Consider the following 16,030-nt stretch of genomic DNA (forward strand, 5'->3'; position numbering starts at 1 on the left):
TTGAGCCACGTCAAGTTTTCAAGGGTATATAATTTCCGTACAGTTTTTATCTTTTCCTTGTCAATTGATGCGTGTCAGTAAGTAAATGAATCCTTTTTCGTGTCCTTAGTAGCTTTTGTCACATTTGCTAAATGTTCTTTAAATCTTGTTTTTAAAGTTCTTTTTGTCTACCCTATGTATATTTTGTCATACATGGCACAGATTTTTTTTCCTCGGTATGTTTTCCGTCGATTTTGTTTTCCGTCGATTTTGTTTTCCGTCGATTTTGTTTTCCGTCGATTTTGTTTTCCGTCGATTTTGTTTTCCGTCGATTTTGTTTTCCGTCGAATTCGATTTTTTTTACAGTTGTCATTCTTGCCTTCATCGCAAGGAATCGATTCTAATTGAAAGGTTCCGTTCCTTCGGAGTTGGAAGACCCTCCAAGGGGGCGGCCTTTTGTCAGTCAAAATTGGATTGCTTAGCAACAAAAATAAGGAATGACACCGATAATGACCATGCATCAGAACCCTAGTCTTACCCACTTTAAACTAGAGAACAACGAATAGAAGATTAGGAACCACATAGATGAAGACTAACAAACTCATTTTTTCCTTGTTTCAAGATCATCCTCGGTGGACAAAGCCGAGTCTTGTCACTATCAACAAGGCAAAAAAAAAGTAACAAGAACTAAGATGTGTTCCTTGGATTACTGAAAAATCCTGTTCCCCTAGTTTGAAGTAGTCAGGACGGTGGCAGATCTTACATCCCTTTTTTTTTATATCTTTATTAAGGAGACTTTCAGCCGTTGGCTGGCTCGTCTCCGACACATCTTACATCCCGTAACGTACCACGAAAAGGTGATCTACCCACGTTACGGGGTATCTTACACAGCAAAAAAATAATTTTGATATCACGTCAAAGTGGATGCACTACAATCATGTCGAAAATATGGTGTAATATTACTTGCTAAAAAGGACAAAATTATCATTAATACAATGCATGAACTCACATTACGCTGCTTTTACTGCATTTGTTTATTTATGTGGTCTTAAAAATTACATGAAATTTTCGACATGATTGTAGTGCATCCACTTTGATGTGAAATCAAAATTATTTTTTTGCTGTGTAGCTTAGTTTAGACTGACTGCACATATCAATGGTTGCTATTCCGTGATTGATCAGAATCAATGAAATTGCACAATGCTAGATAAACATTTCAAAAGGTCCTATCTGCATTGATCAATTGTCTTCATCGACTTTCTCTTTCGTTAATAATTCAGCTGCAAAACCTTTCCCTTCTGAGTTGGTTGGAAATGCTAACATGAAGCTTTAGTGTGATTATTTATTAGCTAGAGAAGGATCTTTAGAAGAGGGTAGGTGGATAGTTCCGTTAGAGTACGGCAGTATGAAAATTGAATAGAAGTTGAAAATGAGCGAAGGGCCATTAATGCAACAGTTTGCGAGAGCAATTCCAGTCGATTGTGTGTTATAATACAATTCTTCTTTACCCAACTATTGTGTTGCTCCTCTCGTCGTGACCAACGTGATCATCTCAGAGACTTCCAACCAACAACATAAAAACACTTTGAATGTATCTTTCCCTTCTGTATTTGACGTTTTGAATGCTAGATAAGAACCTCCTTCATGAAACTATGTGGTAAAATTAGCGCGAAATCTGTTTGCTTAGCAGTGGTTATCAAAAGAGAAAATCAATAAAGAGAATTGCTCAAAGCAGATAGGACCATTTGAAATGTTCATCGAGAATGAATCAACTGAATGGGGCTGGGAGTGATCGTTACAAGTAAAAGTGGACAAGTTTCAGTTACTATATATTTTAATGATCAATACCGACGCCAGCCATGTCCTTGCAATCAAGTGGGAGTGTTGTAGATGTGTTCCTTTGATTACTGAAAAATCCTGTTCCCCCAGTTTGAAGTAGTCGGGACTAGGAATCGGTGGTAGATCTTACATCTCGTAACGTACCACGAAAAGGTGATCTACCCACGTTACGGGGTAACTTTACCATAACATAGATCTTGTTAATCTGAACAATTTTGTTGAAGACGGGAACCTTATATCTAGTCAAGATGTTAAGATAGAGCAAACAATTCAAAACGAATATCACACTTGCATCGCCTGGTGACTGAATTCTGAGCTAAATTTTTGACCACAAAATATGCCTTGTCCATTTGAACAACTTTGCTGAACAAGAAAACCTTCTATGTGATAAGTCAGGGCAAACGATTCAAAATCAATGTCACGCTAACCTTTCCTTGTGAGAAAATTTTGAACTATACTCTTTAGCCCTGATGAATGTGGGTGCCTTAGTGGAATACCTGTATAAAGAGAGAGAGTGAAGGATTAGTAATTTTAATATAATTCGACTACTTGATTTGCTAATCCTTAACAGATATTTCATAATTCGTATTTCATCGACAGTGTGCAGACTTCTTCAGTGTCTTGTACGAATCTGTCAAGTATTAGTACAATACACTGAAGAAGTCTGCACATTGTATAAGAAATACGCTTATCTGTCAAGGATAAGAAAATAAGGGAGTGGAAAAAAATGGAATATACTCATCCTTCTCTCTCTCTCTCTTTATATACTCTTTAGTTAAGGATAGATTTTGTCCATTTGAATAACTTTACTGATATCGGAAACCCTCTGCCTTATCAGGACAGTCAATGAAAAAATAATGTCACACTAGCGCTGTCTGGTGACAGAATTATTAGCTGAACTGTTCGGTAAAAATCAGGCACTTTAATTTCTTTGTTTATGAACTACAAAGCAAAAATCAAAATCACCACAATCACCACGAGATTATTTAAAAAAGACTAACATTTAATTAGAAATTTAAATAAAATGAAAAAGCTTTTGAAACAAGGGTCAACGTTTTACCGATCGTTCTGCCGTTGAAAGTTTGGTAAAAATAACCGAAGTCGGTAATAATTTCTAAGCGTGTATGATTTTGCTGCTATTTCAATTGAGATGGAATTAACTTGGATGTATTTAATGTCAGCCTAAATCCCGCTAATTTGGGCCCATACATAAATTCAGCAATCGACTAAATTTTCAAAAGTGATCAAAAATATCTATAAGATCCGTCCTAATGACTTGTTCATCTAGATAAAATTGATAAATAGCCGATTTTTAGCGATGGGCCTAATCTTAGATCCATAGGCCACCATAAGATCCATTTCCCCTAAATACTTTTGGAAGAGAAAGCGCTGTTTTTATGATTTCTCATCAGAGGAATCCGGCCACGAATAAGCATTTGGTTAAGCATATTATCCGGAATAAATTTCTTGCGGAGCTGGGTCTTAAAATGTGCTCAAGGGAAAACTTTTTAATGGGGTTTAAGACAAGTGTTTCAAATGTTGAGTTCGGAAATAGTCAGAAAAGAACTTCTAAGGGTGAGAAAACTACCATGCCGAAGACCTTTTCTCGTGTCATTAGGTAAATCGAGGTAAGAAATGGATCATGAACTTGCCGAAAACTTTAAGCAATTTTAAGCAGTTTCACGCCAAATGACGCAAAAAAAATACCAGTTCCGAACTAGCTGAATTTTTGCAAAAATGTGAATAACAGCACATAGCACACAATTATGCACAGTTTCATGCAAATCGGAAAAGGACGAATCATTATATTTTATTTTATTTTTCTATTTGGCCTGGAACTGATCTTAAGCAAGTTTTTGTTTGTAGATTGATGTCGAGATAGTTGTAGTTTCCATTACACATTGCTATGAATCATAGTAACAACCTGGCTACTGCTTAAACTAATTACCTGGCACTTACCAAGATCAAATTTTTTGAATTTGATAAAAATGCGGTGCCTTACCGTTTTTAGCAACACGAGATTGTTTTGTATTTTTTGCATTCTATAAAATGTATCGATCGCTTTATTCAATTTGAGATGGTGGACGACTTTTCAGGGGTTAGAGATACATGTGGTATTTTATGAAAAAATGTTAAGAAAGTACTAGTACATATCTGAAAAAAGTAATAACTGATGACGTCGTTTTGCCAAAAACGGGTAGCTACTGTACCTTGATTTTTTTTTATAATTACTGTAAAATCAGGGACCATCACGAAATTTAGTTTTCTTCATTGAGTCGACACCCTGTATGAGTTAGTGTACTGCCGTTTTGTGAATAGTTCATATCAACTGAGTTTTGATTAGTTGTTTAATTTAGTTTTGATCAGCACGTTAAAAATGCGAAAATGATCATTTTGATTGTGGTTGAGGTAAAATCATGACTTACCAGCTCTATTTCAACGCAGATCCTATTTTGAAACACGATCTGAAAATACATAAAAGAAAAATAAATTAACATCAGTTTTACATATCAAAACCCCTACTGATCCGATAAATTCGATTAACCACTAAAACATTCCACGTACACCACACATCCCCCGAAGCTAGGTTATGCTTATGCAAATCTCTAGCCAACAAATCTCCAATTTACAAAATTTATCAAATCCACTAAACAACACACCGCACTGAATAAACAACGAGCTCCATTTACAACCTATCGCGAACCCATTAAGGACGAAGTGGATTGTGGAGGTCCGTGGGCGTGTTTATGTTTTGATACCACCGATGCAGATATCAAGTCCTGCAAACGCAAACCTCCCAAATGCAAATTACCTACGATAACGTTAGTGGCTCCCACGCTTGTGGCCTCCGAGCGATACGCAGCTACCGATCCAAGCATCCAAATAATTTCCGGTAAACTAAATCTAAACCTCCACAAAATCGGAAACTGGGTCAACCTCGTGGAACCACTACTGTTGGCCACCTCCAGCGCAAAAGTGCACGCTATCACAGCAAAGCATTGATAAATTATCAGCATGATTAGTTCTTCGTCGCACTACCAACCTCACTTCCGCTGCCAAATATTACACTGCAATCTAATTTATACGCCTCGTAATGTATCCGTTTCCGCAACGAAGAGATGATTTCCTGATTCAGGTTTAAACACAAACATACCTAGGTATGCGGTATATAAATTGATATTTGTATGTGTGTGTGTGTTGGTGAGCCATGACTGACCGGAAGTCACAGGCGGTAAACTATCGACGCAACTTTATGCCTTTAATCTTCAAGTTCCATGATATACTCAAGGAAGTATTAAATTTGCATGCATCAGCAATCACACTGACCGAAACGACATCGTCGATGAGTTCAATAATGAATTCGGTGATGGCTCTTCACTGTTCATTGGTTAACAACTTGGCTCGGAGCAATATCAAATGTCAGTGGCGTGCGCAAGGACGGGCCCCCTCCCCTCTAATGATTTGTGCTTCATACCCCATGCGCCCTCCCGATGCTCCTCACCTTTACTGTTAACACTCTCCTATTGTTTCATACACATTAGAGAAAAAAAATCAAAATTCCATAAACATAACACACACCTTTCTTGTGATGTATCAGCAAGTTGAACAAAAAAAAATCTAAGTTCTCTGAGACAGCCGCCGTGGGCACTCATGAAGTGTTTGACAAAATTGTAATTATTGGTTTAAGTGCCTTCACACAAAACGATCTTTAAAAACTTGATTTATTTTCTTATTTTTATGCAAAGGCAAACTTGGCGGAGGAATTAAAAATGATGATTTTATTTTTAAAATACAACAAGCTACAGGGGGCGCTAGGAGTATTTAATTTAAATTTGATTTGTTTGCTACTTTGATGCTACTCATGAAACTGCTAGGCGTTTGGAAAATAAGGAAATTGAAAGTGTGTTTTTTAATATCTCTGATTCAACAGGAGGGCACCAGGGGTATTTGATTAAATCTTATATATTTTTTTTTTACTTTGATGACATGCATGCTTTTGAATGCTGTTAGAATGTTTTATGATATTAGAATAGTTAGTTTACAACTGGGGGCGCTAGAAGTCTTTATTTTAATGTTATTTCATACATTGATTATACCAATGCAACTGGCAGGCGTTTGTAATGTTTGATGAAATTAAAATACTTGATTCTAAAGAGCGAACACGAATTTATTGCGACACCGAAAATGTCATGCCAATTTTCGCATAATGTTTAGAATCAAACCAAAATTTTAGGGTAGTTTTATACATATATTTACTTCAAAAATCAAAAGAAAAGTTAATCGATGGAGCCTTGAGTGTAAAATTGAACGCATTTTCGCTTGATGCCCTCCATCAAAGTCTTTACAGTGTCATCCGGTACCAGTTTCTCAGTTTTTTTTTCCATTTTCTTAACATGTCCTTCTCGTCTTTGACTGTCTTCTTGCTCTTCCGAAGTTCCCGCTTCATTATTGCCCAGTACTGCTCCACCGGGCGCATCTCCGGACAGTTTGGCGGATTCATGTCCTTTGGAACAAAATGGACAGAATTGGCATCATACCACTCCAGGACACTTTTAGAATAGTGGCATGATGCCAAACCTGCCAAAATAGCGGAGCTTTGTCGTGCTGCTGCAAGAACGGCAAAAGGCGCTTCTCGAGGCACTCAGATTTGTAGATCTCGCCATTTACTGTGCCTTTTGTCACGAAAGGCTCACTCCTCAGTCCGCAAGAGCAGATGGCCTGCCAAATGAGATATTTGGAGGCGAACTTCGACATTTTCTTCTTCTTAAATTTGTCGTCCACATCGAACTTGCTCTTGCCGGTGAAAAACTCCAACCCCGGAATTTGCTTAAAATCGGCTTTTATATACGTTTCGTCGTCCATCACACAGCAGCCATATTTTGTCAGCATCTTCTCGTAGAGCTTCCGTGCCCGAGTTTTAGCCGAGTTTTTTCACCTTTCCCTCCGTCTTTTTGTTCTCCGGTCCCGGTTTTCTTTCAGCTCCTTTGCCGTGGTCCAACGTCAACCGCTCCTGGAACCGCTTCAACACTCTGGAGACGGTTGAATGGTGAATGTTCAACATTTTTCCCAACTGCCGGTGCGACAGGTCAGGAAATTCCAGGTGTTTGGAAAGAATTTGTTCTCTCAACTCGCGTTGGTTCACCTCCATTTTCGTTGAATCGAAAAACACGACTTCGAGTTTGACAGCATGTACACAAATTTGGTTGATTTTTACCCAATGGTAAAAAAGTTATGTCCTGTTGAATTTGTCGCAATAATTTCGTGTTCGCCCTTTAATGCAACAGGGGGTTCTGATACACTAGGGTTCTTTAATTGAATTTGATTTTAATTTTTTTTTTCTTTGATGATATACAAGCTTCTGGAAGGCGTTATGATTTTTTCATTAAATTTAAATGTTTTGCATAATAGGACGCTAAGCGTGTTAACTTTTTTTTTTTTTAATGATACTAATGCAAATTGAAGGCGTTTGTGATGATTGAGGAAATTTGAATTTTTGATTACTATGGGAAAACAAAACTTTTTGTTCGTTGTCTTCTAGCTTTTTTACTAATTGTACTGATAACAAATTCTATTGCTATTCCTATGGGAATTTGTATCAGTTACAACTTTGCAGAAAATTTATCAGCAAAACGTCAAATTAAATAGCTATTAATTGTTTAAGACATTGATAATCTTATGGCACGATTAAGCAACTGTATTGTGGGCAACACTGTATTCTGCAGTGTGACATAGTTGCCATGATTTTTGTCCTCTATTCTACGCGCCATAAGCACCAATGTTGCCTGCTGAACAGATGATTGAGCATAATGATAAGACATCAGTGACTTCAATCATTAATAATTTTTGTTCCTTACATTTGATCGAAAAGTGGTCTTCAACTAAGTTGAAGCTGAAAAAATTTTCAACAAGCTGAGCTATCATTTTCTAAAGTGAAGAGAACTGGTGAATTTTGAGTTCGATATGAACCGAAATTATGGTTTCTCCATAGTAACCCCCATATAAACTTCAAATGGTTTGTGCCAAGTCAGTTTCGCACTAAATGAGTTCAAATTTTGGGAGGCTAATCAGGACCCAATTTGTAACCGTTTAAGCACTGTGGAGCGAAAATTTCAAATGTTGCATCAGTCTAATGAGCATGCTCGTGGAGGGCGTTTGAAAAATGGGGAAATTGGATGTGTGGTTTCAAATATCTGTGATGCAACAGGGGGTGCTAGGGGTCTGTCGCGGACAACGCGATGGTCCGAGATACCACTGCACAAGCGACACAGAACAAGCAGAATTGTATTATACCCACACGCCGCACAGAATTGTATTTCGCTCTACACTCCACACAGCAGGAATACACAAGCAGCTACATCACCTAGGAATATCCTCCCGGCTCGATCACTCTCGATCGAGTCGATAGGTATAAAAGTACCAGCACCAAATTTCACCATCATCAGTACAAATCAAACCATTATAAGAATCACACCCGTTTAATATACAATCAATCTAACACCGCGAGTTCATCTCTTTTTCTCCTGACCGAAACCAACCACACAAGCCAATCAATCAGTCTTTTTCAAGACTAAAAGAGTTTTAACTTTCTGTGGCTAAACCCCTGAACCAGTGACCATTTCCGGATAGTTCGCTCAGCCGTTGCCAGGCGTTGGAGCTCATCGAAGAGGATCCCAGTGCGTGGACAGGGTCTTTATTTGAATTTGATATTTTTTTTATATATTTTGGTGGATACTTATGTAACTGGAAAACATTTATAATTGTTGATTAAATTGGAAATGTTAATTTTAATGTTTATGTGTTGTTTATTTTTTGGATCTTAAACGCGCTTAAACGCTCTAGGCCTTTATTGTTAAGATCACTCAACCGCTTTGGAATTACGAGTACTGCATATATATGGTTTGAAAGCTATTTGTCTGGCAGAACTCAATGGACTGTTTTTAATGATTCTGTTTCCAGTCCCGTGGGGAATAACCTTGGAGTGCCCCAGGGAAGTGTATTAGGTCCCCTGTTGTTTATTATGTATATTAATGACTTGCGACGTGTTTTACGATTTTGCGACATTAATCTTTTTGCAGATGATACTGTATTATTCATTGCAGCTAAGGATTTAGATAATGCCGTTTTACACTTGAATGAAGATTTGCGTTCTCTAAGTAGATGGTTGAAGTATAAGCAGTTAAAATTGAATACAAGTAAAACTAAATTTATGGTAATTTCGCGGAATCGAGTAAATGAGAACGTCTCCGTTGTAATTGATGATGAGACTATTGATCGTGTTCGGTAGATTAAATATTTTGGCGTGATTATTGATGACACACTTAAGTTCAACTCTCACATTGACAATGTCATCAAGAAAATTGCCAAGAAGTATGGAATTCTATGTCGACTGGAAAACGATTTAACCATTGCCAGGAAAATACAGCTATACAAATCAATCATCTCTCTTCATCTTGACTTTTGCCCTTCCATTTTATTTCTGGCCAATGCAACACAAATTTCGAGATTACAGCGCTTGCAGAATAAAATAATGCGTTTGGTTTTGAGATGTAATAGATTAACTTCCTCAACTTTGAAGCCTTACAATGGTTGTCAGTGAAGCAAAGAATTGTATATTTGACTATGGTGTTCATTTTTAAATTAGTTAACGGTTTGCTGCCTCGATATGTGTGTGATCGAATTCAAATAGGAAGTGACTTTCATAGATATAATACTAGAAGCACGGTTGAAATAAGAACACCACACTTCTTGACTTGTGCTTCACAAAATTCATTATATAATAAAGGAATAAATGTTTTCAATTCAATGCCTAGACATATCAAATGTTCAGCAACACTTACAGAATTTAACATACATTGTATTTCACACGTTCAAACTGTCTTTTGAACAGTTATCCAGTGATTTTTTTATGAATTGACAAATGATGTATCTTGAAAAAGTTATCTCTAACGGATTATTTTATATAGATAGCTGTCATAACGACTTTTTTTAATAATTATTGTAGCACTGCAAACACTTATTGTGTTCACCACAATGGTTATGATGGATTTTTAATATTTGATTTAATAGAATATTAATGGTTTGAGCCTCGCACGCCTTTTACGGATATAGAGGACTAAATTGCAAAAAAAAAAATGCAATTTTGAAGCTTATTTGAAAGATACCTTGAGTTTGTAGTAAGTTTTCTGGCAAATATTGGGGGTTCGTGAGCATTCCTGACATTGCTGAAAATTATGATAGCATCAGATTGCAGAGTTGCTAGTGTAATAGGATGCTTTGTTGATTGTTCATTAATTGCTTGTAATACTTATGAATATTTTAGGTGGACAAAATGGCGAACTAAAAGGTGGACGCCTGAGCTTTTCCACATTTATATCGCTGTGAAGCAACTGTAAAATCTAGAGGGAATTTACATCTGTAACTGAAACCAGTTCGATTTTGTTTGCCAACCTGGTTAAATTGTCATACATAATTATCTTAAAGATAAATCGTCCAGCTCAAACCTTTGTAGGGATGGGACCATCATCATCATCAGCATCATCATCATGGTCGCATTGATTTTCTATTAGCATTCGTTGGCAAACCACGGAGGCCGATTTTGCTTCTGTGGCTTGCGAACGAGTCTTTCACTTAATTTGCTTGATTCAGTTAAATGTTTAACTTGTTTTCCTAAAATCATTCCCAATTTCATGGCAGTCAGCAAAAGCCTGCTGCGATTCCATAATCAATCACCCACTTTAAACAAATTGGTTCAATCACACTCGCAGTCCCCGGCACTGGTTGGTTGTAATTTTCCGACATGATTGCCATTTATAAATACGCCTGATGACTACCAAATTTTGCCGAGCTATTATCGTTTACCTTAACACCGTTTTCCACCCTACAAGTACACCCATCCGGAAAGTGTAGGAAGATAATGTAATTTTGTGAAAAAATTTCATTGTTTGTGCGAATTCTGTCGCCAATTCATGTAAATAATTGTATGACCATGCAAAACGACCTCTACATAGGTCGTTAATATGTAAAAAAGTTCATGAGCTTTTGTCATTTGACTTGGGTGTACGATGAAGAACCTAATGTTTAATGTGTAGACCAAGTCCCGGCTGCCAACCAAGCTCAATTCCGAGAAGGGCGCCAACAGTCTTATACTCGGTTTCCAGCTCTTCGCTTGAGAAGACGCTTCAAATCGTCACAGTTCCTCTACGATCTATGGCAAGGGGAGGCAAATGATCCGGGTTTATCATTGTGCCGGGAACCACTCGTAGGCTGTGCCTATGCCATACGTATTTGCCAACATTGTCGAAACCCGCTCAGCTGTAAAATGAAATTTGAATGTCGAATTCGGGAGCCGTGCAAGTACGAGTGGGAGGATGCGATAACGGTTATTGATTGGCTGAAAGGAGCCCAGGGTTCTGAGCGCTTGTTGGTTGGAACCCATTTCTTGACAACCGGCTTCAAAAGAATGGGAACACAAACGGATCTACGGTATTCTACAAAATGAATTGAACTGGGAAATTGTCATGGATTTTTAGGAAAAAAAAAAGCATATTTGCATCCGACGACATCAATCAACGGAAAACCACCGTAACGAGTTCATTTTGTATATACCACAGTTTTCTCATACTCTAAAGAATCACCTCCCTCCAACGCCTACTGGTGCCAGCTTCATACATGCCTGGTTGCGTTCGTTTCGGTGCATACAAGCGATTAAAATCGTTGGAAATGGCCTTTCATGACCTGTGTTCGTACGTCCTACATACGACCCAGGGGGCAGGTCTTTACCACAGCAAAAACACGACGTCGCAACGCCTCAACAGAAGCTTCTGCTAATGTTTATCCCAAACAAGACTACACCTCCATACGGCCCTGCACCTGTATCACGCTGGCTGCTGACTCAGCTTCCATAAAATGTTTATCGTAGTCTCGGTTTGCTTTGGAAGCTGCGTGTTTCTGTGTTTGTGAGAACGTACAGGACCATTTTCGTGCGGCGTGTCATCATCCGTGTGCTGATGGTTGACTTGCACTAGCTAAATGAGGTTTTTCGTTCACTTGGAAAGTCCTTCTCATAGCAGAACGCGTCCGCTTTAAGCCCTGCTGTGAAGGCGTTCAACGGTAGATAAAAGCTTCCAGTTGAGATTTGGTTTCGGCAAACTAGGGAAAATCGTAATAGGGACCATCAACACCGATGCATACAGCGATTAATACAGAACTGTGCCACGGATGAAGAGTTAGCTCTTTAGAGTTACCTTTCAGAGTGCATCGGATGCTCCCAATAAACGATTTGATGTTGAGAAATTTAAGATAAAGAAGAATTGAAGCTTCGTTGTTTGTGGGTCCTCTGCTGATAGCCTTGTCCGTTAAGACATGCATGCCAACGTTCACAAATCGATTGGTTTTAAGATATTCCATCGGGACAGGGTTACTTCCATTAACTTCAAACAAATAAAAAAGTGTATGGCAGACCTGCCCAACCTTTCTTAACTTGATTTTTTTCAAGTTGTATTTTGTTTATTTCTCATTCATTCTGGGCTAAATTGGGTAAGAATGATATCCTTGCTATGGTCCAGAAACCACGTCCAGCCCGCGGGCCACACGTTGGGCATTGCTGGTTATGGAATTATGAGATCATAAGTTGTAAAGTTCGTGTTTGACACATAAAACAGCGATATTCGACTTTATGAGTGTTGAAATAAGTGATTTAATAATTTTCTCTCACCCATTATTTATTCTTCATTCATCGCGAACAGCGATCATAAAACCACTGATTGTGACTCACTGGAAGCAACACATGTCCTCATAGCCTTTTGTTGTAACAAATACAAGATATCATTATTTCATCTTATGATTCCAAAATACCATGTTTAAACATAATTAATGGAAGTAACCCTGCATCGGGGAACCTGAATTTTCTGATATTATCATAATTGTTCATTAAATGTATGTACATTCCCGCGATATCTAGTGCACACTAAATTGTTTACAGAAGAAAATTCGCTCAAATTGTCGATATTGCATGAAAATTGTATAAGAATTGCGGATTTTATGTCAAGTTTAGCTCGAAAGCACGCGAGGGATATTTAGGGTGGGGTAAAACATTCATATGGCAGGATCTAAGGCTACGAATGATTTCGGACGCACTTTTTCAGCTGCAGTGACGTTTAAGTGTATGTAAATTGATTTTTTTTTTTCGAACCTAGCTATTTTTTGATATCTAGCCTTATAATCTCGTTAACTTTACGGAGCCGATAATTCATTGTTTTTTGTTTGTAACAAAATTCAGTTAATTCTATGTCTAGTAGGAGTTGAGCCGTAAACTCGCAGCTTACTCGAGGTTAGAGGGGTACATTGTCGAAGGATAGGAAAAGGGGAGGAGCTTGGGGGTAGGGTTTCGTTGTCTCATCAGAGTGATGTCCCCAGTATGAACGGTAGTGTGGTTCTAGATTCGTCTGGAGTTCGACCGGCTATGGTGACCGGGTGGGCGACGATGAGACTCAACGTGACGGGGGACAAGACAAACAAAAACTAATAAAGAGATACAAAAGACAAACGAATTAAATTCATCTAAAATGTCTTATAGTCGCGTTGATTTTTACATTCGCCTGGACGCTTCGCTAAGTTCATTGTGGATAAGAAGTGATGGTCGTTAACTCGTTGAGGTTTTTTTTCGGTCGATTGAAAAGGAAAATGCCTTGGTAGAAAGTTGTTGATTGTCGTTTTCCAACCATAAAAATAAATGCAGAATAATGCAAAATGGCACATCCCATGTGGCTCTCGTACAAGAAACCTTACTTTCGTAAAGGAAACTTTTATCTAGGAAACCTCGTGAACCCAACCTTTGCTACTTTTAGCAAAATTGGAATACCAAACTCCTCGAGTATGTGTGCGTGTCAATAACGCAATCGTCGCTACGCAAACCTTTGAAATAAGAATAAGAGATATTTGTGCTGCTACAATTGATGTTACCATTGGAAACCTTAATACTTAGGCAATACGTTTACTGTTTCAAAGCCAGGTTCTTATGTTAATATCAGTTTCTTGTTTAAGACGTTCCCAAGAACTCGTGACATTACTGCCGAAAGTGTTTTGAAAGAAAATTTAACACTTTTGGAAGTGAGTATATCTTTGAGTGATTCAACATTTTCCCTACTGAACTCAAGCTTTTCTGAAGTTATTGAATATGCTATGAGCTGAATACACGAATCAAGTGTTTCCAATTTTTCCGAAGTGATTGAATTTTTTTTGTAAAGTTCAGTACTGTTCGAAGTTATTCTGTACGTGCTATTTTTTTCTGAAATGGTCCAGCATTTTCCAAAGTGATCATCAGCTTTTCTTAAGTTATTCAGTACTTTCTGAAGTGATTCTGAACTTTTCCAAAGTGATTCCAAAATTTCCTAATGTAATGTAAGGTCAGTATAGCCAGATTTCGGTAGCCATGTCACTCATTTTTATTATGGTTATATAACTCGATATCGAATTAGTGAACATCGAGTTGTGGAGAGTTGACTGTACTTCATCTAGACCTTTTTTCGATGTGTCACAATTGAGTGGCTTAGCTATAATAATCACTACTTCCTTAAGTGAATCCTGTTGAAAACTATTAAAAAAAATCGTGGAAGTGACGAGGATCTCTCGATTTTGACGGTCTAATTGACCAGGCTTGATGGAGCCTCACTCGCGAGTTTGAAATGAGCCGAGCGTAGCATTTTTCTGAGGAGTAGAATGCCTACTGCTAAATCATTCCACTGAGCTTCAGAGCTTGTGAGCGAGGGGGGATAAAATGAGAGCGAGGTTTGCTGCTATTTATGTTCATGTTTTCTATCACACGCTCTTGCTCTCACTCTGGGTGAACTCTGAGCTTCTTGCGTTGAACAAAACAGTCATCCGGAGTCTCGAAAAGCGCACCTCACGTAAAATCATCCTCTCGCTGAAGTTCACTCTCCCTCTCTCTTTTGAGGAGTTTTTGTTTACTTCTTCCATTTTCCTGCCGCCACTCACTCGAGGTGAGTGCTGGCTAAACTCGCAAGACAAGAGTGTTTTAAAACCTCCAGTGAGTTTGGGGAGTTTCAGCAAGCCTGTAATAGACCTACATTTGGAAGCGGCCAGCGCTGTTATTACCATTCGTAGAGTATGAGATCACCAGTTTTTACACATTGCAGATGCATGCTAGTTCAACGCATCGTTTGTTGCTTCTTTGTAAGGTTAGCTGGTAATAACGGAGCGATTAATCATTCTTATGCTCAATTATGTCTGTACTATATGAAGTGATTCAGTACTATCTGAAGTTTTTCTGCAGTAATTCAGTATTTTTCAAACTGATTCCAAGATTTTCCTAAGTGTTTCAGTACTTTCAGACGAGATTTTGAACTTTTTTTAAATGATTCTGTGCTCCCCAAAGTGATTCCGATTTTTATGGAGTGATTAAATATCTTCTGAAGGGATTCCAAACTTTTCTGAAGTGATTAAATTAGTACAAAGTGATACAGCTCTTGAAGAAGTGATTTTAAACAGTACAGTACTTTCCAATGTTTCGTGAGATGATTCAGTCCTTTTCGAAATTATTCAGTCCTTTTCGAAATTATTCAGTCCTTACGGAAGCGATTACAAACATTCGGGAAAGATTGAGTATTTTCCAAAGAGATTCAGAAATTTTCATAAGTCATTCAATACCATCCGAAGAATTTCAGAGCTTTTCTGAAGTGATTCATTACTTTCAGAATTGATTTAAAACTGTTCAAAAGTGATTTAATGCTTTCTGAAGTGATTCAGTACTTTGGGAAATGATTACATCATATCTGGAAATAATCAGTACTCTTCGGAGCGATTCCTAACATTTCTGAAGTGATTAGAATTTTTCTAAAGTGATTCAGTACTTTCTGAAATGATTAAGTGCTTTCCGAAGTGATTTTGAACATTCTGAAGCGACTCAGATTTCCAAAGTGACTCCGAACGTTCCTGAAGTGATTCAATGCATTCTTCCGAAGTGATTCCTTTGTTGCGGAAATGATTACAAACTTTCTGGGATGATTCAATACCTTTTAATGTGAATCCGAAATTTTCTGAAGTGATTCAATATTATCCTAAGAGATTCCGAGCTTAAGTGATGCAATACTTTCCGAAGTGATTCAGTGCTTTCTGAAATAATTCAGTACTTTCCGAAGTGATTATGAACTTTTCCAATGTGATTCCTTCCGAACATTCCTTAAGATATTCAGTA

General features: G+C 37.9%; 1 protein-coding gene across 1 annotated transcript in view; it reads right to left on the reverse strand.

The window, feature by feature from the left end:
- LOC135710239 (neural-cadherin-like) overlaps nucleotides 1-16,030 on the reverse strand; it is a 1,396,020-nt gene that overhangs the window by 997,672 nt on the left and 382,318 nt on the right. The window contains exon 3 of the mRNA XM_065232757.1: nucleotides 4,245-4,283. The gene's annotated coding sequence lies outside the window, so the exon portion shown is untranslated. The remainder of the gene's footprint in view (nucleotides 1-4,244; nucleotides 4,284-16,030) is intronic.

Source organism: Ochlerotatus camptorhynchus, unplaced genomic scaffold (genome assembly GCF_037179485.1).
Source record: "Ochlerotatus camptorhynchus isolate MF236.1 unplaced genomic scaffold, CSIRO-AGI_Acam_v1.1 ptg000372l, whole genome shotgun sequence".
NCBI classification, from domain to species: Eukaryota; Metazoa; Arthropoda; class Insecta; order Diptera; family Culicidae; genus Ochlerotatus; species Ochlerotatus camptorhynchus.